Source organism: Piliocolobus tephrosceles, chromosome 4 (genome assembly GCF_002776525.5).
Source record: "Piliocolobus tephrosceles isolate RC106 chromosome 4, ASM277652v3, whole genome shotgun sequence".
Classification (NCBI taxonomy): Eukaryota; Metazoa; Chordata; class Mammalia; order Primates; family Cercopithecidae; genus Piliocolobus; species Piliocolobus tephrosceles.
In genome coordinates, this window is record NC_045437.1 from 59,782,031 (window position 1) to 59,808,478 (window position 26,448).

Genomic DNA, 26,448 nt, shown 5'->3' on the forward strand with positions numbered 1-26,448 from the left:
CAGGATGATGACAGTCTATTTCCACACCTCCCCTCCCGCCACTACAGGATTTATGATCTGCATGCCCCAGTTGTGAAGCTGGCATGTAGCATTTTGTTGCCACAGGCCTGTGAGTGTTTAGAAGTTTGTGTTTGTATTTCCAGGGCTACAGTTTGAATATTGAAGGAACAAACAGCAAACAATTCAGAGGTCAAGTTGTGACTGCTTCGTCATTTGGAGAGCTTATTTTATGTCTGTATATTCTATACTCAGATTCCCACATAACTTCTGTTTTTTCCACCTTCATTGCTTTGGTTAGATGCTTTCAAGTGCATTTTTTTTTTTCTGTAAGAAATCCCCATGGAAGAGTTGTTTACTTGAAGTGATGGGTAAGCAAAGTTTGCCTGACGTGGAACCTCAGAAACTTTCCCCTAAGGAAAAGGTCTGGTGTGTGGGTGGGCGCTCTTCCATCCAGACGGATGGGAATGTAGCCAGGCAGCCAGGAGACGCATTGACTTGTGACCACTGGGAAGGATGCCTAGCCAGAAAAGTCCCAGTAGCTGGGTCTGTTAATCTTTTCTGAATGAACCAGCAGGCATTTGACCTCTCTAAACCTGTCCTGGATTCCTTTGTATCATTGTAGTCATCTTGTTACTCCCTCAAGAGTTCCCCTATAAGGTTGTTCTTAAGAAAACTCTTTTTGCCCACTTCCCACTGACCTTCTGAGTTGAATATGAATTTCACTAATCCGTGAAAGAAACCACCATGACCTTCATAAAGCCATTTCTACTCTGTTTGGTTCCTCCCTTCTAAGAATTTGTTCATTCAAGCAAGTATTTGAGTCTAAATGGATCCACTTGGACATTTTAACAATTATCATGAACCTCAGTATCCTTAAAGTGTAGCTAAAACAGGCTCAAAAAATTCAGATAGTGTAATCTACTTTCTCTCTCCCTCCTCCAAATTTGAGTGGATTAATTCACTTCACCATGCCAGCAACTGAATACAGAATAATTTATTTCTGTGTCATTTCATGATGAAAGCCCAGCTGGCATTAGCTCAAATTATGCCACTGGCTATTAATTGAAGAGAACTTCCCTGTCACTCCTCAGTCAAACATGATCTGATTCAACAGATCCTTTTCACTCTCATCCCTTCTATTCTACCAGAAGAACAAATGTAAATAACTTTCACTTGGCTCTGCTTGTCATGGATTATAAATTACCTGGCAGCATACAGACTGACCACATTACTGTTTTGGGGGCTGCTTGTTTCAGTTGATTAGTATTTCTAGAAGAGTTTCGTACATTTCATCTCTGAGGCATTAATGATGTCCACTAGAAGGAAATATTGTAGCCTGCCTTTGTTCTTACATACTGTATAACTACTTTTCAATCTAATTTCAACAAGTTGTCAGATTCTAGCACCTGTAGGGCAAGTGTTGGTCTTCTATGAATATATGTTTTTCTGTCATACTGGATGATGTACAAGCCCAGGTTGTATTTTAAATAGAACACCAGGAGAGAGATTTGTTCTGGAATTTAGAAATATATATTATGTGCCAAAATTATTTGATGAGTGCATTTTGTAATTCTTAAAATACAAAACTACTTGGCATGAAGAGATGCTATAGTATGTTAAAAATTGTGGAACTTTTTCATAAGATGAATTTCTGTGCAGAAATGAGGTAGCAGAATTCTTGTGGGAGTGCTAAAATGGTTCATCAATTTGATCCTCACTGCATATGAGAATTCACCAATTATATTACTCTCTGAAAATATGTTTCAGTATCGAGGGCCTCTTTTTGCCCTTCCTCCATCCCAATGTCTATACTCTCCATACAGTGTGATCACTGGGTGCTGCCTGACTAGTCATTATTATACGCTCAGCCCTGAAAATGAACTTAAGATGGTAAAATCATACCTTGCCAGGGTTTGGGTGGCTGTGAGGGATTCAGTAGGATTTTAGCAACAGGGACTGGAAAAGAAATCAGAACTTGGCAGAGAAAAAAATAGCACTAGGATACTAGAAGAGACCTGGGAGAACTAGCTTGACCTCAGAGGCTGGACTTGTGAGTCATTTGAGAAATAGTATCAAAAGGGCATAAGAGGGCCTGGTGTGGATTAGACTATTTGGGGTTATGGGAAATCCAAAGCTAGAAGGGGCAACAAAACATTGTGGTATGAGGCCATCCTAGTTTGAACATCAGGCACAGGATCTAGTGTTCTCAAAGTAGATATCAGGGAATGGGCAGCCTGAGAAGAAGAGTAGATCATGCAGAAGCCAGCAGTTACCCCTAGATCCAGATCTGAGTGTCATGACCTAAACACAGTTAGTCCTTAAATGGGCCCCGCCCTGGCAGGGTTCTTTCATGAACTCAGGCTGAGCCTGAAGTGAGTAGATTCAGCTGAAGGGAAGGTAAAGAACTGTAAGTTGATAGACTTGCAAAATGGAGAGGCTGCTTTTAGGAAACCATTGATAATGTTATCAATCACATTGATAATATATGTGATTGCCCTTTTATAAGGGCATGAGCCTTCTGCACAATTATGAGAAAGTATTTAGCCAAACCTGTATTCCCTATATAAAGGGGGAGGAGATAGTATCCCATGGGGAATTCCTTCCCGTATTATAAACTGGTAGACAACTTAGGCAAAAATGCTTTTACTCATGTGAACACTGTTGAAGTATAATGCCAAGGATTTAAGTCATGATAGGTGTTTATTTATTTTGAACATTTGCCAGAAGTTTGATGATGGGTATATTTGTAGACTGAGTGTTAGAGGTTGTTATATTCTAAAAAGATACCTTCTGATTAATTTTCTTCATTTGTAACAACAGTCTATTTTGGTAACATTTAATTTATGAACTTTGGTGTCATGTTACACTTTATAAATTTTGGTTGTACATTTCCTGCAATGCTTACAGAGAGAGCCAGTCAGGCAATAATTGCTACATATTGAGTGCCTTCTATTTTCTGAGTACAGTTCTAAATTCTAGAGATAAAGCAGTGAACCAGACAGAGTCTCCATCCTAAAAGAGCCTAGTGGAGGATGGGAACTGATGTAGTATCTTGTGATTGTCACAGTATAGTACACTTGCTTCTTTCAGATGCCATTATTAAGGGCATCCCTTTCTTTAAATTCTGAGATCCCTTACTTGACTCAGCTTATGCCAGAACTGATGAGAATTAGACCTTCCTAAGGTCTCCTTTCTTCCTAAAATGAAGATTGAAATAAATCTATAAGATAAAAATAATCCTACTACCAAGCCCCACTTAAGACTGGATTTTTAACTTGCTCTTCTCAGCACAATGACACAACAGAGAGCATAGAGGTTAGTGGAAAGTATTTGGAGCAAAGGAGATTTCAAAACCACCAGTTTGTTAGATTTGATGATCAGCTCTGCAAAATGTTTAAAGAAGATTTCTTACTCATATCTTATAAGTTAAGACTATAAATGGTTTAAATGGGGGAGGATGTGACAGGATTGAAAATCTTCCCCTTCCTTCGTGGCTATGAGAATTCACACTGAGCAACAGGGGAAGAGAAGGAACTAGAATTTGGAATGAGCTTATGTGTGGGCCCTCATTGTTCCAGGATTTACAAAGGGCTACGCTATCATCATATTAAACAAATGGCTCCTGCTCTTTGTGCCAGCTTAATTGCCACCTTGGCTCCCGAACAAAGAAATCACCACTGAGGCAAAACATGTTTGCTACTGAAGGCAAAACTCCCTTAGAGCAATTTTTGGGTTGTTTTTCCATTTAATTTTTTAACTTGCAGAAATAGCCCTCTTTTTTCCAGTTTTTGTTGTTGTTTTTTGTTTGTTTGCTTTGTTTTGTTTTAAATGATGTACCCTTGTGCTGTTAAGTTTTAACATGGAATACAGGCTTTATGTATTTAGGCAGTAATGCTGAGTTAGATACTGGTACCAAAAAAAGGAAAGAAAGAGAACAAGAGGACAGCACATGTCAAAATGCATGATAGAACTGCATGGACAGAACTAAATGTGCTTCCCTACTGTTAGTTACATGTGTAAGTCACATCTCAAAGTGTGTTCCCCACGTCAGCATCAATATCACCTAGGAACTTGCTGGAAATGCAAATTCTCTGGTTCCATCTCAGGCCTAATGAATCAGAAACTCTGGGTGGAAGGGAGCGGCCCAGAAACCTGCATTTTACAAAGATCTCCAGGACACTCTGATGTATGCTAGAGTCTGAGATCCACTGGTGCAAAGAATACCACAGGACAGTTGTAGACTAACTAAACTAGTTCTGTTTCTCTTAAAATGACGTTGACAATATTTAGAATTTTGAAGAATGGTATAGAAATTCATTGTGTGTGTGTGTGTTAGCAGAATTCTGTTTTAGAAAATATGGAGTAGACTTTCTTTTATCTGGTTTTGTTATTTTTGTTATTTTTTAAAAATTAAGAAGTAAGCAGAGAAGTATAACCAGCTACTTCCATAATTTTGTAGAAATAATGAAGTTTATTCTAGCAGAAAGGTGTATCTTATGGAATAACTTCCCTAATATTCTGTCTAGACATATAGTCTTTTTTGAGGCAGGAATACAAAAGAAAATTGGCTTCTTCATCACGTTCAAAGAAATGGTGTTTTAATTCTGTAAAGAAGTAATGTCATTTTCTCAGAGAAATGGGTAGACAGATATTAGTAATTTAATTCTCTTCTTAAATGATGGCTGCTATAGTTCTTACCAAGGCTGAAAGAAGTAGAGTCAAATAGATTTAAATCTGGCTAGTGATTAGAATTTGTGGGGGGCGGGTAGGGTGGGTGAAACTGTATTGCAGGGAGGTCTGTTGTAATAAGCTGACAGTTAGTTATCATGCACTACCCTGCAGTTCTTTGACATGATAGCTAAGGGCATAGACAAAAATCTGAACTCTGTGGTCTTTGTACGTAACTGCATTCAGATTAATTCATTTAATAAATATTTGTGGATCACCTACCATGGATTTATCACTATAATGGGCTAAGGTTGTACAGTGAGAAGGATACTCACATACATGATTCTCATGAAGCCGGAGGTCCAATGGTAAAGCTAGATGAGTAAACATCAATTACAGTGAAGTATAATCACTTTCAGGATAAGGTAGAATATAGGATGCTATGCAAGCAGGCATCCTTGATTTTAGGACTGGGTGATGTGGAGTTCAGGAATGATTCATGGAAGAGGCACTAAAGCTACAGGCTGAATAGAAATTAGCAAGATGATGGACAGGGCAGGCAGAGAGAAGAGCATATGCAAAGTTGGAAAGTGGAGAGTTCTTGACATTACCACGTTACTGAACATGCATATCGTGGAGTTTAGGGTGCAGAGAGGACAGTTGCACGTGGTCTGGAGAATAATGGGAGATGAAGCTGAGAGTAATGCAAGGAACAGAAAATAGCAGGCCTTGCTATCCATGTTAAGAATTCTGGACTTCATTCCAACAAAAGGGAAAGCCTTTGAGTTTGTAGTATTTGGCTATGCTGTAGAGAGTGTATTGGAGAAGGACAGTGCTGAAGGAAAGGAGACCAGCGGGGACATTGCTGCAATAATTCAGACCAGTCAGTACTCATGGCTTGGACCAGCAGCAAGGGGAGAATGAAAAGTAAAGAGATTTAGGAAATAGCTACTTAGGAAATAGATTCAACGGGACCTGGCATTTCAATATATATGACAGCAAGGAACAGGAAGACACTTGGGACAACTAGATGAACAGTAGGCCATTCACTGAGTTTGGGGTCCAGCAAGAGGACTGGGTTTGAGGGTGAAATTATGTGTTCTATTTGGGCTAGTAGGGTCTGAGAAGTCTGTGATTGTCCAAGTAGAGATGTCCAATAAACTGTGGAAAATGCAACCCCTTACGCCTCTCTATTCTCATAAATACTTTTCATGCTTTTTCACAGCAGAGGCTAAAGCCAAACAACTTTTACAGTCATTGATTGCTTCCATAGTGATCGGGCACTACTCTTGATGTCAGTTTAAGTGTTATGTGAATTTTAGAGTTGCAGAATTTTTCTTCACAAAATCCTAGAAAGCAACTTGGTTTACTCAATGAAACCTGCCTGCCAACTAACAAGACCTATTATCTTTCAGTTGGGATTTTATTTCAACAATGGAAACTATGACAGAACTGGGATGGTCTAACCCCAATTTGAACACTCTATTCTCATTTTTGTTAGGAATCACTTCCCTGTAATCATAAAACGTAAATATATTTACTATAGACGTGTTGTTTGGTGAAAGCAACACTAAAAATGAGTAGATGAATATAATAGCTAAAGGATAAAATAGGAGTTCCCGTTTTTAAAAAGAAGGACTATGTTTACAACACAACTCTCCTTAATTCTATAGTGTTATTATAGCAGTGAATTTTCAAATAAAATGTTAAAATTGGAATGCTGGAAGTTTTCTTCTATCATATCAAATAAGTGGAAGGTCACCTGTTTGATGATTACATATTCAAGTGATAGTTCTCAAAAAGTAAATAAAAATCTCATATAAATTATAAATCATTCTGCAAAGTTTCACCTAGTATTTTCTCCATAATTATGAAGCTTCTGAAGTTATTTTACTTTTGAGAAGCCACAGATGGTCATAAAAATTAATATAAATTCAATACATTTCAACTAGCCTTGAGGAATAAAGAGAGCAAGGATTGTCATCAACACAATTAAGAATGGCCAAATCCTATTAATGTTTTCAAATTACCAAATTAGAAAAGTTAGGAAGCATGAATAATTTATTTCTGACAACATATCCTTTTTAATATCTGCATTACTGTGTTCTGCTAAGGAGACAAACCTACTCATGTGACATACCATGTGTAAATGTTTTCCTAATTAATAATTGGAAAGCTTCTGTATGAAACACAAACTTTCTAATCATACATAATGTAGACTACAGGCAGACAGTTAGGAGTTGGTCAAAGCTGTCAAAGCTTCTTTTATGGAAATCTCATCTTCTTTTCCTGTGATCTTTATCCTATTCCAGATCCTCAGAACTCTTTTTCTCTATAGTACTTAGCTAACACAGTGTTTATCCTCACATCCTATCATAGCTTTTATATTAACCACTCAGCAAATATGTGTGCATACACATACACGCACACCCATACATATATATATTTATCCATCTAGAAACCATATTAAATCTTCTGTAAACTTCAGATAAGCCTGCTTATATTAGGGGTGGGTCTTATTGTAGCATACCAAATGGTTCGTATACCGAGTATATATTTGTCGTACTATGTGGAACAGTATTATATTTAAAACTGAGGTCTTTTTTCATGTAGGTTGTACCAAATTTGTGGTGGTAAACATTGCATTTAGCTCATTCACAAAGAGTGCAGAAATACAGATTATCCATGTTTTTCTGTAGTGCCACTCAGTGTAATAGGTAAACAATACATCTCATATTAAAGAAAAAAGAGAGTCTTTTCAAAAGCTTGTAAGGGTCTGAATAAAGGTCTTGGAAATGTATCATAACAGCTGAAATCTAAGAGATTGGAAAAAGTGGGAGAAGTTAAATACTGCAGATGCATAGAGCTGAGACTTCTTCATTGGAAGTTGGGTAGTTCCAACTTTCATGTTGAAAATCTTTAAAAGTAGCCAAAAGCTAATTTTTTAAATCACATATTACAGATAGAACCGTATGTGTATTTGATATATTCTATATTTGTGTATCCAAAATTAGCAAATCCATGATTTTTTTTCTTTGTTTTAGATATTCTAATCATTTCATAGCACTTTCATTACACATCTGCCCAGATTTTGTATTGCTAAATTTTAGACACTATTCTTTAAGTCTTGGAAGAGATCAACTTTTTCAGCACAACCCAGCCCAAACAATATAGTGTTACTGTACTGTATGAAGACAACACATGTGCTGGTCATGTTCAGGCATTTACTGCATTTTTATTGAATGTCAAGTATGTGCCAGGCAAAGTCCATCTAGGGATTTTAGGATTTCCAGGACCTGCCATTTATAAACTTCCTGGAAGAAAAATTAACCCCCTCAAAATGGGTGTTGACATCCAGTTTGCCTTGATCGCTCCTCTGATGCCTTTTAAAAACTATATTTACCCATCTTATGTCAATAAAAAGGATGTATTTATTATAAGTTGTGGCAGATAGTATTTTATAGACAACTTTATAGCCCACGTATTAAAGGTAAAAGTGAAGAAATTATGCTACTTTGCTGTGTTTTCCCATTGATTTATGTAAGTATTTACTCACTGCAGGAAAATGCTGTAACACTGTTGCTGACAACAGGGCCCAAATAAGTATCTGCTTGATGTTCTGTAATACCTATTATCTTATTTGTTTTTGCATCATCCCTAGGAGGTAAATGTATACCACTTTGGTTTCATTAGCATCAGAACAGATGATTAGGCAAATCAACAGAATGAAATTAAAGTTATAGTATCTAATTGAAAAAAGCCTTCACTTATATTTTCAAGCATTAGTTCTTATCCACTTTCAATCACCTGGGGAACTTTAAAAAATCTGATGCCTGGGCCAGACACCCAGAAAAATGACATCAGGCTTTCTGGGGACAGGACCCAGGTGACTGTATTTTTCTAAATGTCTTTCATGACTCTGCTGCTTTAGAGGTTCACAGACTTCCACTTAAAGAACTGCTGGTTAAGAAATGGATCCATACTTTCTCTGACTCCCAGAGATATCACTTTTCACGTGTTCCTATCATTTAGAAAAAAATGATTTGAATCAGCTAGATACATGATAGAGGACCCCCCACTACACACACACACACCAATCTAAGCACAAAATTATCTTGTTGTCCTCAATAGTTTGCATGGATAAGTAATGCAAAATAAGTATCATACACAATATTAAGAAATTCTTAACAAGAAGCCCAAGTTTTCACCTTGTTTCCTATTTTTTCCTTCAGCCATCACATTCAAACCTGCCCCAAAGGTTTCTCACATTCTAGCCTCTATCACCACCACTATTGCTTTCGCCTGGGCTTTTGACAAGCTGAAAATTGCCAGACTTTCCTGACAACAGGCTCTGTAAGATTCAGTTTAAAGCTTACACTTTGGCTGGAGCTCATCCTCCTAACAAGAGACTGTGATATGTAAATCCACAACCTGGAATCTCATTGGCTCTCCATTGCCTACCAATAACCCCCAATCCTCTACTCTGGAAGTCCTGGATGGTGTAACTCCATTGCACACAGGTTCATCCCTTGAGGGTTCTTGGTAATGGAGTACTTTCATGTGCATACTATTCTGCTGCTCTTGTGGAAAGAGTCTTCAACCCCATTCTGTATACCCTGGACACTCACCTTGTGAGACGCAGCTGAAACAGACCTCATTGTCTGGAACACTGTCCTTGGTTCTGTTGAAAGAATTAACCACCAGATCCTTGAGGCTGTCTCAGGACTTTGGCTTCACCTTTATCATAACAATTGGAATGCAGGCAAAATAGTGTTTCCAGTTACTAAAATAAGACTATAGACCATATAGTATGTTTGTTTTGTGCTTATTTAACTCACAGGGGAAAATACCATATTTTTAAGACTCTGGATTTAAAAAACCTAGTTGATTACAATAGAATATTGTTGGCTTGTCTGTTTGGTTTTGTTTTTTTGGGGGGGTTTCCAATACAATTGTGGAGCAAGAAAATCAGTCTCTGGAAAATATGTCTAAAATGCGAGGGAAGATTCCAACAAAATAAGTTAGATTTCAGTTAATATGTGAAAAGCATTTCTTCATATATATAATGTTTATTTTACATGGATAATTTATGTAAATTGTTGAATAAATAATACTTTTGGGTTTGGGTTTTCGGGGAGGTTTTAGGTTTGGGTTGCAGTGGCGGCTTTTCAGCTGATTCAAATATCTTGTTTTCAGAGTACCCTGCCCACATGATTTTTAGATATGACTTGGCCCTAATTGCTGACTCAGATTTTCACATTTTAAAAAGCAATTGTGCTTTTTCATATACATTATCAAACAAAATTATAAGACATTTTAAGGTAAGAAAGTAAAAGGGCATTCACTAATGATCATCAGAATCACCTAGAAGGGCCAGTAAACCACACATTACCGGGCCTCTTCCCCCAAATTTCTAATTCTGTAGATCTCTGGTAGACCCTCCAATTTTATGTTTCTAATAAGTCCCCAAGTGACACCAATGCTGCTGATCTGGAGACCACACTTTGAGAATCACTGCATTAAATTAACAATTTTATTGGTTGAGTTTTCACCACAATGTGCATATCTGTTGACTAATAATGAATAGCTTTGTTGTCGCCAAACACTGTAATGTTTCCAAATATCCACATATAGTCATAGGCCCAGAGAAACAAACCACATCTATATTAAGAGTGTTTTGTTGTTGTCATTTGACCCCCACTTTAGTGTTTTTAATTACATCAATCCTGGAGAAAAATAACTGTTTTCTAATTTTGGCATTACAGATTTGCTAAGGCAATAGAAAATTCTTTCTTAAATCTTTAGATTTTTAGTCTTCTAGTAAATATAAGCATATGAGTTCCAAGCCAATTCTGAGTTTTAAAAAATTTAATAAAATTGACAAATGTTTTCAATAAAATTGGAGAGGCTCATTTCCTTGTACAAATATTCTAAAAATACATGATAAAAGTTCTAAGTGCCATTTGTTGAAAGATCAGCAAAATAGTTCTACAAGTATTTGTGGGCATGTTATCTTTTATGTGATATTGGTTATAAACTTAAGTTATATGAAGACAGTATGTTAGTTAAATTATGTTCTAGTCCTACCTTAAGGAAACAAAACCAATAAGGCTCTTAGTGACTTTCTTCTGCACCACTGCAGTACTTGCTAACATGTTTTAATAATATGTAGTTGAGAATGATGAACTCTAGGCAGCAGGGTGGCTTGGAGATACTAATGGAAATGCCCAGTCAAAAAGCCCCTGGACTAGACTGAGGTCTGAAGACTCCGAATAACTTTCTGTTATCCCACCATCTTCTTAGATGGTCCAATCATGCTACACTCAGTCTAGGGCAGTGACCCTGAGGAATGGTATGTTTGGCAAAAAAGAAACCAAAGAAGGCTATTGCCATGCTTTAAGATTTTCCCACATCTTTTTCAGCATCTTGAATGGGGTTTCTGAACGTCTGAGGAGTGAACTGTGACCAAAATTGCTGATATTTTGAGCTCAAAGAAACTTAAATTTTTAGGTAAGAATACTAAGACCAACTTAAAAAGTATAGTATCAATGATTTACATTTCTTTAGCTGAGAATTTTCAGATCACTTCAATGCAAATCACATTGATTGATTCTCTAAATCACTCAATGAAGTGGGCAAAGTGATGGTCTCATTTTTCAAATGAGGACTAAGGTTTATTTAATTAAAGTGATTAACTCTTCAAACATCTAGTAGAGGCTAGCCAGACACATTGGCTCACACCTGTAATCCCAACACTTTGGGAGACTGAGGCAGGCAGATCACCTGAGGTCAAGAGTTCAAGACCAGCCTGGCCAACATTGTGAAACCCCATCTCTACTAAAAATACAGAAATTAGCTGGTCATGGTGGTGGCAGGTGCCTGTAATCCCAGCTACTTGGGAGGCTGAGGCAGGAGAATTGCTTGAACCCAGGAGGCAGAGGTTGCAGTGTGCTGAGATAGTGCCATGGCACTCTAGCCTGGGTGAGAGTGAGATTCCATCTCAAAAATCAAAACAAAAAAATCTAGTAAGGGTCTATGTCTAGCACCTGCACTTCAAATATGTGTTTGTCATGACATCATTAGCCCAATTCAATTTTCTTTCATTAATTTGCTGAAATAAATATTTTTTGAGTTTATACTGTATACCAGGTGCTACTGTAAGTGCTAGGAATATAACAAATCAAACAAATAAAAATCCATGACCTTTTGGAGCTTACATTTCAATGAGTATAGGCAAAATAATGGCCCCTGCAAAGAGTTCTACTGCCTAATCCCTGGACTATATGAACGTTACCTCACATGCAAAAAAGGATTTTGCAGATTTGATTAGGGGCACAGACCTGGAGATGGAGTGTCTGTATTAGCCCGGTGGGCCCAATCTAATCGCACAAGTCCTTCTAAGCAAAGACTTTTCCCTGGTTATGTAAGAGAGAGATGTGATAACAGAAGAAGGGTCAGAAAGATGCAACTTTGTTGGCTTTGGAAATGAAGGAAGGGAGCCAGGAGCCAATGAATGTGGACAGCTACAAAGGTCAAGGAAGCAGATTCTCCCTTAGCCCATTCAGAAAGAAATGCAATCCTGAAGACACCTTGATTTTAGCCCTTTGAGACATGTGTTGGACTTCTGATCTACACAACTATAAAATGATACATTTTAATTGTTAAATCACTAAGTTTCTGATAATTTGTTACACCAGCAGTAGAAAACTACAGAAAAGATAGACAATATTCAAGAAAAATAAGTAAAAAATATATGTTGGATAGTGGTAAGTGCTAAGGAAAAAAGGGAATGACATATCAGTAGGGATGCAATTTTGAATAGTGTGGCCCTCCAGGTTGACATTTGCATAGACTTGAAGAAGGTGAAGGGCAAGAACATTTCAGATGAAGGAAACAGGAGGCTACAAGCTGAGACTAGGACAATTATCAGCCTGACTAAATTCTGAATATCACCATTAAAAGGGCAGTTTCTACTTCAGAATATATGTACAAGCTTCCCCGGGAGTCATGTGTGATGATTTACGATAAAGTTTCAAAACTCCACAGATGACATTCTTACTTTTCTATAAGGAACCAGTCTTGCCCAGATAACATCATTTACTTTTTCATGTTTGCTGGAGAATTCATTAAGAAATTCAATACACTGTATTCAAAGAAGATGAATTCTTACACTCACTTAAAATTTGGTCTAAGGCAAAAAATTGAAGATGTTCAGACTGAGTCTTTTTGGACCATCTACTCAACATCATTATCAACCAACTGCTTATACCCCTTCAAAGGGATCTCAAATTATATTTGATCCTGAGTTGTTGCTATAATAAATTTAGAGCTGGAGAAAAATAGTCATTGTAATTATTTTATTATTAGAGACCGACTTACATATGCTAAATAAATAAAAGCAAAATGAGAGTTAATTCTGTGCAAAATTCACCATCAATTTTGATGAAATTTCCTATTGATACTTCCAAGTACCGTAGGCCTTTTGTATCCATGGATTCCACATCTGTGTATTCAATCCAAAATTGTTTTTTAATAATATGGTTGTGTATATACTGAACATGTACAGACTTTTCTTGTCATTCCCTAAATAATACAGCATAGTAACTATTGACATAACATTTACATTGTACTAGGTCTAAGTAATCTGGAGATGATTTAAAGTATATCGATGTGTGTAGGTTATATACAAATACTATGTCATTTTATATAAGGAACTTGAACATCCATGGATTTTGATATCTGCAGGGAGTCCTGGAACCAATCCCCAAAGATCCCGAGGGACTACTGTAATCTAATTGAGGCCAAGTTTCATGGTTTGTATCCTCTTAAGTACCCGGGGGAAAAAACTGTCTGATTTTTTTTTTTTTTAAGTTTTAGTATACTGTATATTTTAATTTTCAAAGAAAGGAAAACAGAAATTTTATGATCTGTGTCAATAGAAGTGTTAATATAAAAAGCAAAGAAATGCCTAGGTAAATATTGGCCTGGTAATAAACATTCTGCAATGCTGCTTCATGGGAAATATACTTTACCCTGCTACTCAAAATGTGATCCATGAACCAGCAGTATGAATATCACCTGGACTTGGTAGAAATTCCTGGACCCCTAGTGGCTCACTATTTGCATTGCAGTAAGATCCCAGGTGATTCATAGGTGTATTCAATGAGAGAGGCACTGCACTGGGGCCATACCTGGGGCCCTCATGAAACACACCAAGCATTGCATGTTCTTTACATCCTGACAAGTCCATAGGAACTCACATTATTCTGAATACAGTGCACTAGCATATCTGTCATGTTTTGAAAAGCTATTTTCATCAAGGGAGCTTAGTATCTGGTGCTCAGGAGATACCTATAGAGAAGCAGACAGTGTTATGCTGTTGAGAATCTATCAAACCTTTTGGTCGTATAATGTTTTTATTTCAAAACCTTAAATTAGTCAACATATTTTTTAATATTTAATAGTTGAGGGATGAAGAGGAAAGAACTTTAATTAGTTCAAAGGAAGGTAAATTGGGAAGGAAACAAACTTTTTTGTTGAATCCGAATTTTCAGAATGAAAGAAGACACCAGTGCCCTGTGGTTCAGTGCTGACACAGCTATGATGTGACCCTTCAAAGGTCAATGCTTGTGCCCCCATTTCTGGTCATCCTTCTCCTGGTCAATGTTGATGTGTCATTGGCTGGCTCTGTGTTGCTGGCTGGGTCTTGCTTTCACTGAACTTTGGCCTCCACAAAACTTCTAAGTAGCATTACTCCTACTTGTTACTCTTGGAAACACACAGGGCGAGTGAAATTCCATTTTCTTTCTTTTTTTTTTTAATGATTAATAGATGATTTATTTAAGTAAGAATCCATATAGTCATCATTGCCAGACTTAATATGAGATGTTAAATGTTCCATCCAATTTTCCTTCCTGGATAAGTTTTTCTTTTCTATCCCTGTCAGTTTTGAAAACATAATACCAGAAGAAGAGGGGCCCGATTCCACACAGAGCTTCCAAGAGTGAGTTTTTAGGAGTGAGTCTGAAATTAGGATAGACATTTGCTGATCTTGCATAGGTTCAACGAATCAAGGCAAGATCTTCAGTGAGCTCTTGACGGTTAGGGTTGTTGTACTGAAGCAGGTAGTCTTGTTTCAACTGGGCTCTTACGGCCAACTGTTCAGCCTGCATCTGCCGGGCTTCCAGAGATATGTCATATTTGGCTGAGGGTCAAGGACAGAGTGGCCAGGTGCGATGGAGTATACTTTGGGAATGACATTTTGGTGACCCAGTGCACAACTGCCTGAAATTCCATTTTCATGTGACACTTTTGTATCTGTAACCTTCAGGTCTGTTCCCTATGTTTTCTATTCCTTAAGTTGGCTACCATTATACTATCACATCTCTTTCCTTTTCTAGTGACTCCCCATTAGACTAGCTCCTATCTCATAACCTTCTTTTGTAATTTAATGGCCCAAAGATGAGCAAATTCCAGAAATTCCTAAAGTAATTCAATTAGGTCAGAGCATCATAGAGACTCTTTTTTTCATTGCCTCGTCCTGGGGGTGATTTATCAATGAAAATGACTTTAGTTTAGATAGACGCTGGCTGCCTCATCGTATTGTTGTGACATTATGCACTTAACTAAAAGGGCTTGACTTAGGCACCATCTCCTTCTCTCTCGGCAGCTGCTCAGTTAGATGTTTTTGTTTTAACCAAAGGGCAGGACTTCAAATATGACCCTATTTAACTCCATCTGGTTATATTTAGGCCTTATGCTCTTTTTATATCCTGATTCTGTCATCCATTCTCTTAGCTGTCCTTGCCAGTTGGATGTAATATTATTTTCTCAAACTATACCCTTTTCCATAATAAAGATTGTCACTGCTCCCTCAGGCTTCCTTAAGCAAGCTTTATAATATGTCTGATAGAATCTCTGTTTCTGATTGTACTCAGTATAGATTTGTTTCCTGGCATACATGTATGTGTTCTTCAATATGTCACTTAATCACAGTGCCCCTTTTAGATTACAAACTCCTGTCACCAAGGGTTTTGTTCCTTCTTTTCAAAGCAGAACTTAAAAGAATTTTGCTTACCTTTAAGCATACAGTTCACATCATTGACTTTAACTGGATGATGGTTGATGACTGATGGCCAACTAACCAAAAAGGAGTTAAGGAATTGAGGTTTCGGATATAACAGAAGGATACTTAAGACTTTTAATGAATAAATAATTTTCCTTAGCAAAATGATTCAGATAAAAGTAAGAGTGCGTCAGAGAAGGCTGTCATTGGTTTATTTGTTATATTCCTAGCTCATGGTGATTGTATGTTAGCCAAATATCTTGCATTTGATTTTAAAACAAATCAGAAGTAGATGACGCAGAAATGGTGACAATAAAATTATAGACAAGCCCCTTGCTACAGCAGCTCTTATTAATTAAATATCTGAGACAGAAGAATTAAAAGAGAAGAAAGGGGTGTATAATTTGAAAGGCTGGCCATAAAAGTATTTCTTTCAGCTGGAGACACCTTACCTGCTTAAATATATAAAATTCTTGAAGAAATAAGAATAGATCTTATTTTACTTTGCAATGAAGGCTTGAAATATTTGAAAGTTCACTTTATTGCAATAGGATTAAGTACATCAAACTTCATTCTTATCTCTCTCAAATATTAGGAGTGTAACTTTCAACTGAACTTCTTTACCTGCTGTAATATACTCTACTACAGTGATATTTTAAAATGAATACTTTGCGAACGTAGTACTAGAATATGGATAGTGTTTTGAATATTTTAATAGCCTTACAGGATTAAAAAAAGGATCTTATAAAAAGTATGTATAGTACCATTCAATTTTTACAAATTTATGCATTTGCTTATTCATATATGTAAATTGAAAATTTACATATAAGCTTATACTCAGAAAAAGATAAATGTTGTAAACACACTTGCATGCATGCACACACCACAACAACCACCATACCATTCAGTGATTATTTCAGGGTAAGTACAATTGCAGAAACTTTTACATATTCACGTTTTGCCTGTATTTTCTGTTATAAGCTTTTATTTTGGCATAAGAAGAAAATAAATTTAAAAATTTCCCAAAAACATTCTTTGTTATAGTCAAAAATTAAAATGAACAGTGTCTATCAATAGGAGAATGGCTATACAAACAAAAAAGGACAAATAAGAAATAAAATTGGCCAGGTATGGTGGCTCATGTCTGTAATCCCAGCACTTTGGGAGGCCAAGGTTGGTGGGTTGTTTGAGCCCAGGAGTTTGAGAACAGCCTGGGCAATATGGCAAAACCCCATCTCTACAAAAAAATACAAAATAATTAGCCAAGCGTGGTGGCATGCGCATGTAGTCCCTAGCTACTAGAGTGGCTGAGGTAGGAGGATTGCTTGAGCCTGAGAGGCGGAGGTTGCAGTGAACAGAGATCACGCCACTGTACTCCAGCCAGGGAGAGAGAGCAAGACCCTGTCTCAAAAACAAATAAATAAATAAAATTAAACAATGGGAAAAGATTCCTGTTGCCATTTTAAATGTTGATCAACATTCAAATTTTTGTGGTTTTAGATAACAAGACATGTCAACCTCCTGAAACAGTCATTGATGTAAATAATAAGAATATATATGCATTTGACTTTACCTGACTTTAAAAATAGAGAGGAAAGATGCATTGAAGCACGCATACAATTATTTTCTAAACATATCCTCCAGTTTCAGTGTTTCTTAATCAAACCACCAGGAGAATGGTGCAGCAGACAATGCCAGTCCATGTCTCCCCCTTCATGGTCCCTTAGTTGTCATTGATGGGTGACTGCAGAGAACCATAGGGATTTCAGGACCTAACAGAGATATGTTTTACATTGAGAGTGGACATAAACTCCTCGTTGCCTCATTGTGGTTTGCACTTCAAGCTGCAGCGTATACTTTTTCTAAGCTGTGTGGTCTGCCTTCCTAGGACTGCATGCCCTGTACTGTTATTTGAGAATGTTTATCTCGTGAGGAGTGCTGCATTGCTCCACTGTGAATCACAGGGCACAGGAAGCAATGGTATGACATTTTTGCTGCACATCTATTTTTGATTATTCTTAAAAGATGAAAATGTTAATCACTACAAGGGTGTATTAGTCCATTCTCATGCTGCTATAAAGAACTACTTGAGATTGGATAATTTATAAAGGAAACAGGTTTCGTTGACTCACCGTTCTGCATGGCTGGAAAGGCTTCAGGAAACTTAAAATCATGGTGGAAGGGGGCACAAACATGTCCTTATTCACATGGCAGCAGGAGAGAGAAGTGCAGAGTGAAGGGGGGAAAAGCCCCTTATAAAACTATCAGATCTCCTGAGAAGTTACTCACTATCATGAGAACAGCAGGGGGAACTGCTCCCATGATCTAATCCCCTCCCATGAGGTTCCCTCTCCCAAAACATGGGGATTACAATTTGGATTACAATTCAAGATTTGAGTGAGGACACAGAGCCAGACCATATCATTCCACCTTTTGCCCCTCCAAAATCTCATCTTTCTCACTTTTCAAAACACAATTACGACTTCCCAACAGTCTCCCAAAGTCTTGACTCATTTCAGCATTAACTAGGTAGTCCAAGTCCAAAGTCTCAGCTGAGATAAGGCAAGTTGCTTCCACCTATGAGCCTGTAAAATCAAAAGCAAGTTAGTTACTTCCTAGATACAGTGGAGGTACAGGCATTGGGTAAATACACTCATTCCAAATAGGAGAAATTGGCCAGAAAAAAGGAGCTACAGACCCCATGCAAGTCCAAAATCCAATAGGGCAGTCATTAAACATTAAAATTCCAAAATGATCTCCTTTGACTCCATGTCTTACATCCAGGTCACGCTGTTGCAAGAGGTGGGCCCCCACCACTTTAGGAAGCACCACCTCTGTAGTTTTTCAGGGTACAGCCCCACTCCTGGCTGCTTTCATGGGCTGGCATTGAGTGTCTGAAGGTTTTCCAGGTGCACAGTGCAAGCTCTTGGTGGATCAACCATTCTGGGGTCTGGAGGATGGTTGCCCTCTTACCACAGCTCCACTATGCAGTGCCCCAGTGGGAACTCTGCATGGGAGCTTGCACCCCACATTTTCCTACTGCACTGCCCTGGCAGAGGTTCTCCATGGGGGCCCCATCCCTGCAGCAGGCTCTTGCCTGGACATCCAGGCATTTCCATACATCCTCTGAAATCTAGGTGGAGGTTCCCAAACCTCAGTTCTTGACTTCTGTGCACCTGCAGGCCCAATACCACGTGTAAGCTGCTAAGCCTTGAGGCTTAGACCTTCTGAAGCAATGGCCTGAGCTGTATGTTGGCCACTTTTAGCCATGGTTGGGACTGAAGCAGCTGGGATGCAGGGCTGCACAGAGCAGGGGGACCCTAGGCCCACTGCACAAAATAAGGTCTTTTCTCCTTGGCCTCCAGGCCTGTAATAGGAGGGGCTGTTGTGAAGGCCTCTAACAGCCCCTAGAGACATTTTCCTCATTATCTTGGTGATTAACATTCAGCCCCTCATTACTTATGCAAATTTCTGCAGCTGGCTGGAATTTCTCCCCAGAAAATGGGTTTTTCTTTTCTATCACATCATCAGGTTGCACATTTCTCAAACTTTTATGGTGTGCTTCCTTTTGAATTTTCTTCCACCAGATACTCTAAATCATCTCTCTAATTCACAGTTCCACAGGTCTCTAGGGCAGGGACAAAATGCCACCAGCCTCTTTGCTAAGCGTAGCAAGAGTGACCTTTGCTCCAGTTTCTAACAAGTTCCTCATCTCCCTCTCAGACTAATTCAGCCTGGACTTCATTGTTCATATCACTATAAGCATTTTGGTCAAAGCCATTCAACAAGTCTCTCAGACGTTCCAAACTTTCCCATGCCTTTCTGTCTTCTGAGCCCTCCAAGTCTCTAGGAAGTTGCAAAGTTTCCCACATTTTCCTGTCTTCTGAGCCTTCCAAACTGTTTCAACCTCTTCCTGTTACCTAGTTCCAAAATCGCTTCCACATTTTCAGGTATCTGCAGTAGTGCCACACTACTCTCAGTACCAGCTTACTGTACTAATCCATTCTCACACTGCTATAATGAACTGCCTGAGACTGGGTAATTTGTAAAGGAAACAGGTTTAATTGACTCACAGTTCCACATGACTGGGGAGGCTTCAGGAAACTTACAGTCATGGTGGAAGGGGAAGCAAACATGTTCTTCTTCACATGGCAGCAGGAGAGAGAAGTGTAGAGTGGAGGGGGGAAAAAACCCCTTATAAAACCATCAGAGCTCCAGAGAAGTCACTCACTATTATTAGAACAGCATGGGGGAATGTCTTCCGTGATCTAATCACCTCCCATGAGGACCCTCCCCCAAAACGTGGGGATTACAATTTGGATTACAATTCGAGTTGAGATTTGGTTGAGGACACAGAACTAGACCATATCAAAGAGTTTGCTTTGGTGAAAGAAAGTATATCTTTTTATTTACTTATATACAAAGCAGCTTATTAAAGTTATTAAATAGTTTTCATAGGGGCAGCATTTTTTTCTACTTTCTATATTAGTAAGTGACCATCTATGATTGTAGTACAACTGAGGTTTCCCAAGAGCGAATGTAGCACAAAATAAGGTGTGCTATCTACCCTGTAAGAAATGTTGTGCAGTGAGCCAACTCCAGCACAGATATGGAGCTCTCTCAGAAAAAATATAGGAAATTTAGATATGTGAAATTCAAATGGAAACAGAGAACTCAATTTAGAGTTTAGTTTGCATAATATCTTAGAAATGTTTTCGTAGTTCAAAACTGATATTTGATAACTGTGTTAGACCTATAAACATTCACAAAACATCCCTATAATTTTCAGGTACAAAACACTAGTATGGATTTTAAAGTTCAGTGTGGATCACAGGGCTTCTGCTTTTGCAGGTGTACCTTGATTTACATCCTTTCAATTCAGGGAGGTTGGGTGTATGAGAGCAAAATGTATGTATAAGGTAAGAAGAAAAGAGAAATGAGAGAGAGAAGCAGAAGATAGTGAGCCATCAATAATGATATTGGTTGGCATTCATTTCAAAAGCCAACCACCCCAATTTAGAGGATTTGCATTTAGGACTAGTTAAATTATAACCTAATTGAGCAGGGACTGAGTTAGGCCTACTGATAGTGCTTCATAAATATTCACATTAACAATAATACAAGATGTTCCTTTTCAAGGCTAAAAACTTTGTCTAAATGGCATATACACCTTGTGAGTCTTGGGAAGTCAATATTGTCCCATTCCTGAATTTTTCTATCCCTTTTAAGGATAATTCTTACTCAAGTGAACTGAAACTTTCCCTATAACAATAGAGGTCCTCTGAAAATTGAGTAAGGATAATTCTTACTCAAGTGAACTGAAACTTTCCCTATAGCAATAGAGGTCCTCTGTAAGCAATTTTACTCCACAAGATTCTTTGCCTAGGTAAGAACAAATATTACAAATTGTTGGTGATTCTTCCAGGTCTCTCGGAAATAAAAGGTCTTCTCAAATTGTAGCTTTGGTGCATTAATAGTTACTCTGGGGGCCTAAATGAGTTAGTTAACACACAGCTTAAACATCTGGGACACACCCAGAAGTAACTCAGGACTGGGGAATTCGCCCTCCCCTGCTACTCAATTGCCGTTTGTGTAAAATAGTGGACAGTGACACTGTTTCTGTGTGGCTAGCAACTGTCTCTAAGTCTTGGGTTTAATTGGAGAATAAAGTGCACTCAAATACCCTGAGCATACATGTAAGAGTATTTACCATGATTCATAAGACTTGCTTTAAAAGTATACTCCAAATAAATACCCTCTTAAATTCAATTTTTCTCACATTTCTATGTGGTTATTCATAGTTCAAGAACAAATATTTAAAATATGTAAATGATAGCCATTCAATTAACTATTCCAAATTTTAATTTTTTTCACCAAGGAGCTGAATTGATTCTCAAATATACCTTACATGAACTCTGTTTAAAGTGTACTGTATTTTTTAAATTGGTGAACATGGGAAATTATACAATGTTCTATAGTAATTTCAAACCTGAGTTTTCTTTTAATCTCAGTGAAAACTTGTTCGTATTCGATGTTATTTTTAACATCTCTAAGAGCCAGCTGTACCTTATCTGAAATGTAAATTAGTGTAAAAACCCTTTCATTCTCAATAATTATCAGCTACTATCTTTTTAGCTTCGTGTTCATCAATAGTAAACATTCAACCTTCAACGGTTAACAAATATTTAAGTGTTTACCATGTACCAGACACTTTTATACATTCTGGGGTGACAGATCTAGAATTACAAGTGTATCAAATATTATGACAGACAGGTGGAAGCTGCCACAGGATCAAATAAGAAGAGGACATAAACTTAACTGTAGAGATAGTTTGGGGAGGGAGGAAGAAGTTAGTGTTAGAACAGGCAACTTTGAAAGAACTGACCAGGAAGTTATGCAATTTGGAGCAAAGTGGGGAAAGAGTGTCAGGAAATGAGGTTGAAACGGATAATATAAGATTTGCTATTTATTCAAAAAGAGTTTAGAGGCCAGTAATTGACTGAGAGAAGAATGGTGCACAGAGGGACAAGTGTTGACCTGCAAGGCTGATTAGAAAGCTGTATCTATAGGTAAAGGCAAGAGATGAGGATGACATGGATTAGGAAATAAAAAAATCCTCTCTTTTACCTGCAAAAATAGCTGTTGGCTTCGTGTCCCTTCCATACCAGACTTGGGGTCTCCATGTTTCCATCAAGAGACTGGGTAGTTATACATCTGTTTTTATTTTCACTCTGACCTGACCGCTTTATGCAAGATGAGCCAAGTCTCCCTTATACATGAGGAATGCCCTGATGTGAAGACAAGACATTTGCTCCTCCAGCCACCTTTCCTCCAGGTGTACCTGCCTTAATTCCTCTTCCCCCATTCTCAGTGGTGCATCATTCTCTACTGCTCTCCTGGTCCTGCCTCAGTTTTCGATTAGTTTTATTTTGCAGCAGATACTTTTTTTAGTAATGATGTCCTATTGTTCTTTTATCTCCCTTGAAAGGTACCTAATTAACCCCAGTAAACCTTCATGATGCCAGCATGTCTGTTCATCCTAGGAGTGTAAAGGACCCTTGTATATCTATAGGAACGTTTCTATGCCAGTCTTTGAAACTGAGGAATTTCTTATACACACACACACACACATATACACACACACACACGTGTATATATGTGTATATATATGTATATGTGTTTATGTGTGCATATACATATTCCATTAGTTATGAACAGCTCTTTTTTATCCCTTAAAAGCAACAAAATAATCAAAATATTGACATTATTCAGTGAATTGATAGTTGAAATGTAAGGATTTCAGAATGTTTTACTGATTTAAAAATGAAAGTTATGTAGTAAATCCTGAGCCCTTTCCTAATCCTGATTTCCTAAATCTAACCTATATTGAATTTCTTTTTTTTAAAAATAAAGGTTCCATGAAACTTGGCCTCTTTCCTGTCATCTTAAATCTATTCTCCTCTTGTACTTCTCTTAGTTCTACTTCTTTCACGTCAAATACATTCTAATGTGAACCTCAGTTTCCCTGAGAGGCCTCTCACCACAATGTCCATGCCTTTCTGCGCTTCCCACGTAGATCTTCTTGCCCCAAATGCCTACTGTGAGCCTTCTTTCCTCTGTGCCCATCGTTATTCCACTCATTTGAAATCAGTCGCACAAACCTTTTAAGCACCTTTCTCAGGCACTGTGGTCAGTAAGGTTTACAAACGATTGCCAGTCACTGACAACAAATTTGGGGCAGGGAGAACAGCCCCATCCCCATAAATGGTCTCATGTTTCTTTTTTTGTTTGTTATCTTGACAGAATCTCACTCTGTTGCCCAGGCTGGAGTGCAGTGGTGTGATCTTGGCTCACTGTAACCTCTGCCTCCCAGGTTCAAGTGATTATCCTGCCTTAACCTCTGAAGTAGCTGGGACTACAAGTGCCGGCCACTATGCCCAGCTAATTTTTTTGTATTTTAAGTAGAGATGAGGTTTTACCTGACCTCAAGTGATCCCCCCCGCCCCTGCCTCAGCCTCCCAAAGAGCTGGGATTACAGGCCTGAGGTACCATGTCCCACCCATAAATAGCCTCATTTATAAACCATAAATGTATAAATGCTGAGATAGAGATTTGTGTGTGTGTGTGTGTATTTGGGGGATGGTGGATACACTTTGCCCAACAAATCCAATATTTCTTACTACTTCCGATGCTCACCACAAGACTATAATATCATCTTTGTCTTAAATTAATGGAAATGCCCTCCTAACCAGTTTTCTGACTGGTGCTTTTGCCCATCCAGTCTAATCTTCTCATTGCAGAGTTATTCTACAAAAACAGCAATTAGTTCACATCGTGTTGTTCTCTGCTTAAAGTCATCCAATGGCATGCCATCTAGAGTCAAAGTCAAATTCTCGCTATGTCTGTTAAACTTCTGCATGACCTATGTCTACCACACCTTTCAAGTGACCTGGATCTGACATCTTCTCAAACCACTGTCTGCCTCACCCACTCACTTCTCCACTCAGACCTCATTAGTGTTCCCTGAATGTGCCAAGCATGTTCTGCATCACAGCCTTTGCACTACCTGTTCCCAGTGCTGGGAATTCTCTTCCTCTAAGTATCTACATGGCTGGTTCCACCCTGCCCTTAAGATTGTTGCTCATATGTTACTTTAGCAGTAATCCTTTCCTATTCATGCTTTGTCTTCACCTTGACACTCCCTGCTGTATTTTTCTTCATAACACCTAGGACCTACTGTATCTTTTGTTATCTGTTTATTGACTGTCTTTCTCCAACAAGAATGTAAGCTCTATAAGGGCAAGAGCTTTTGTCTATTTTTTCACTGTTGCATCCTCTGTGCCTAGAATGGTACCCGTCACGTAATAGGTGCTCAATGAATATTTGCTAAAGGATGGAAGGAAGAAGGGAAGAGGTGTAAGGAGGGAGAGAGAGAAAGAGGAAAGTTGAAAGAAGAAAGGAAGGGAAGAAAGATAGTAGGGAAGAAGGAAGGACAGCAGAAAGTCTCATGTTGGCATTACTAAGTCTCTAACACTTATTAATACCTGCTTTGTCTTATAAACAGAGACAACACTGGCTTCTAGCCTAGTGCGTTTGTAAGGCAGCATTATCTGGATAGAAACTAATAAGGTTGTTCTGTTTACACTGCGTTTATGGCAAGAGGTACTGACTTTCCATTTATAGTTGTGATATAAAATTTCTTCTTTAAATGAAGGCATTTTATTTCAGTTTTTAAAAATCTAATCTATTACAGAATTTTTAAAATAAATAATAGTATATAGGGGACTCAGATACAACAAAAATCATGACATAGAAATGTGAATATGGCAGAATCATGAAGCTAGTAGTCGAATGCCTGAATTGGGGGTAAGTGACCCCTTCAGCCATGAAACATTCCCTGACCATTGCCATCTTCCCCTCCTTCATTCCTGGTGTTTATTCGACTCCTGTACACTATCATGGGTTGAAATGAAACCATTTGGTATTGCTAACTGTTGTTTTGGGTGTTTTGGTTCTGTCTTCCTAACTTGATATAAGATCCTTGATGTGAGTGCTCAAGTCCTGCATCCCCTCCTCCTGGGCAGCCACCACAGTGCACAGCCCAGCACTGACACAACAGAACATTAAGGATGTGTATTTATCATATTCGTCATGACTCAGCTACACAATAAGACATGAGGTTAAAGAGTGTGCAGACAGTAAAAATACTCAAGCGTGCTTTATTTTTTATTTTTAAGAAAAGAAAGACAATAGGGAGCAAACATCATTTTACCTTACAAACTGGCAAAACAAAATCATTATTTTGCCACTGGTATAAATTTATATATATATATATATATACACACACACACACACACACACACACACATACATGCATACATATATACTTATTCAATCTGGTAGGATAAATTAATCACTAGGACAAAATCATGAGTTAATAGGAGCCAAATTCTAGCACATCCAATTGGAATGCTTGAGAATTAAACCTGCTAAAAGTACTGACTGGAAGAGGAAGACATTCATAAAACTATTGGGCACATTTTAGTGGAAGTCAGCAACAACAAATAATAAATTGATTTAAGTAATAAATTTAGATATTTAAATTGTCAAGGAATTCTTTGTTCTGTTTTATAAATAGTATTAGCATTCTTTTTTACTGGAAACTTTGAAAGTGTAAAATTCTGTCAAGAGCAAAAGCAACTTAGATTGCCTGTAATGACCATTGCATTGACACCATTTTCTGCAGTATGATTTGCTATTAAATGTGAATAATGTAAAGAACAATAACACTCCTAGATCACCTGCTATGAATCAGGCACTGCTCTAAATAGCTCAGGTATTTTAATTCATGTAACTGCTACAACCCTATGAGATATATCCTCCTTTCAGCTTCATTTTACCAAAGCTTAATGAGGCTCTGTTAGTTATCCTACATCACACAGCTAGTAAGTGTCTGAGCTGGGTGTTGGTGCACAGTGATCTAGCACCCAAGTCCATACACTTAAACACTACCTTTGAATGTAGCTCAATACCCTATATAAGGAAACTGTGGCCTAAATAGGCAAACCTGTGACAAACGATTCCTAGGGTCTAAAACAAAGGTTGAAAGGTGACTGTAAAAGTAGGCATTTCCTATTTCTCCACATCCTCTCCAACACCTGTTGTTTCCTGATTTTTTAATGATTGCCATTCTAACTGGTGTGAGATGGTATCTC

The 26,448-nt window shown here is 38.0% G+C and overlaps 1 protein-coding gene and 1 pseudogene across 5 annotated transcripts in view; one reads left to right on the forward strand and one right to left on the reverse strand.

Moving 5' to 3' along the window:
• The window catches only part of PDE4D (phosphodiesterase 4D), a 1,617,209-nt gene that overhangs the window by 1,018,693 nt on the left and 572,068 nt on the right, over positions 1 to 26,448 (forward strand). The window lies entirely within an intron of this gene.
• LOC111541614 lies at positions 14,544 to 14,928 on the reverse strand (annotated as a pseudogene).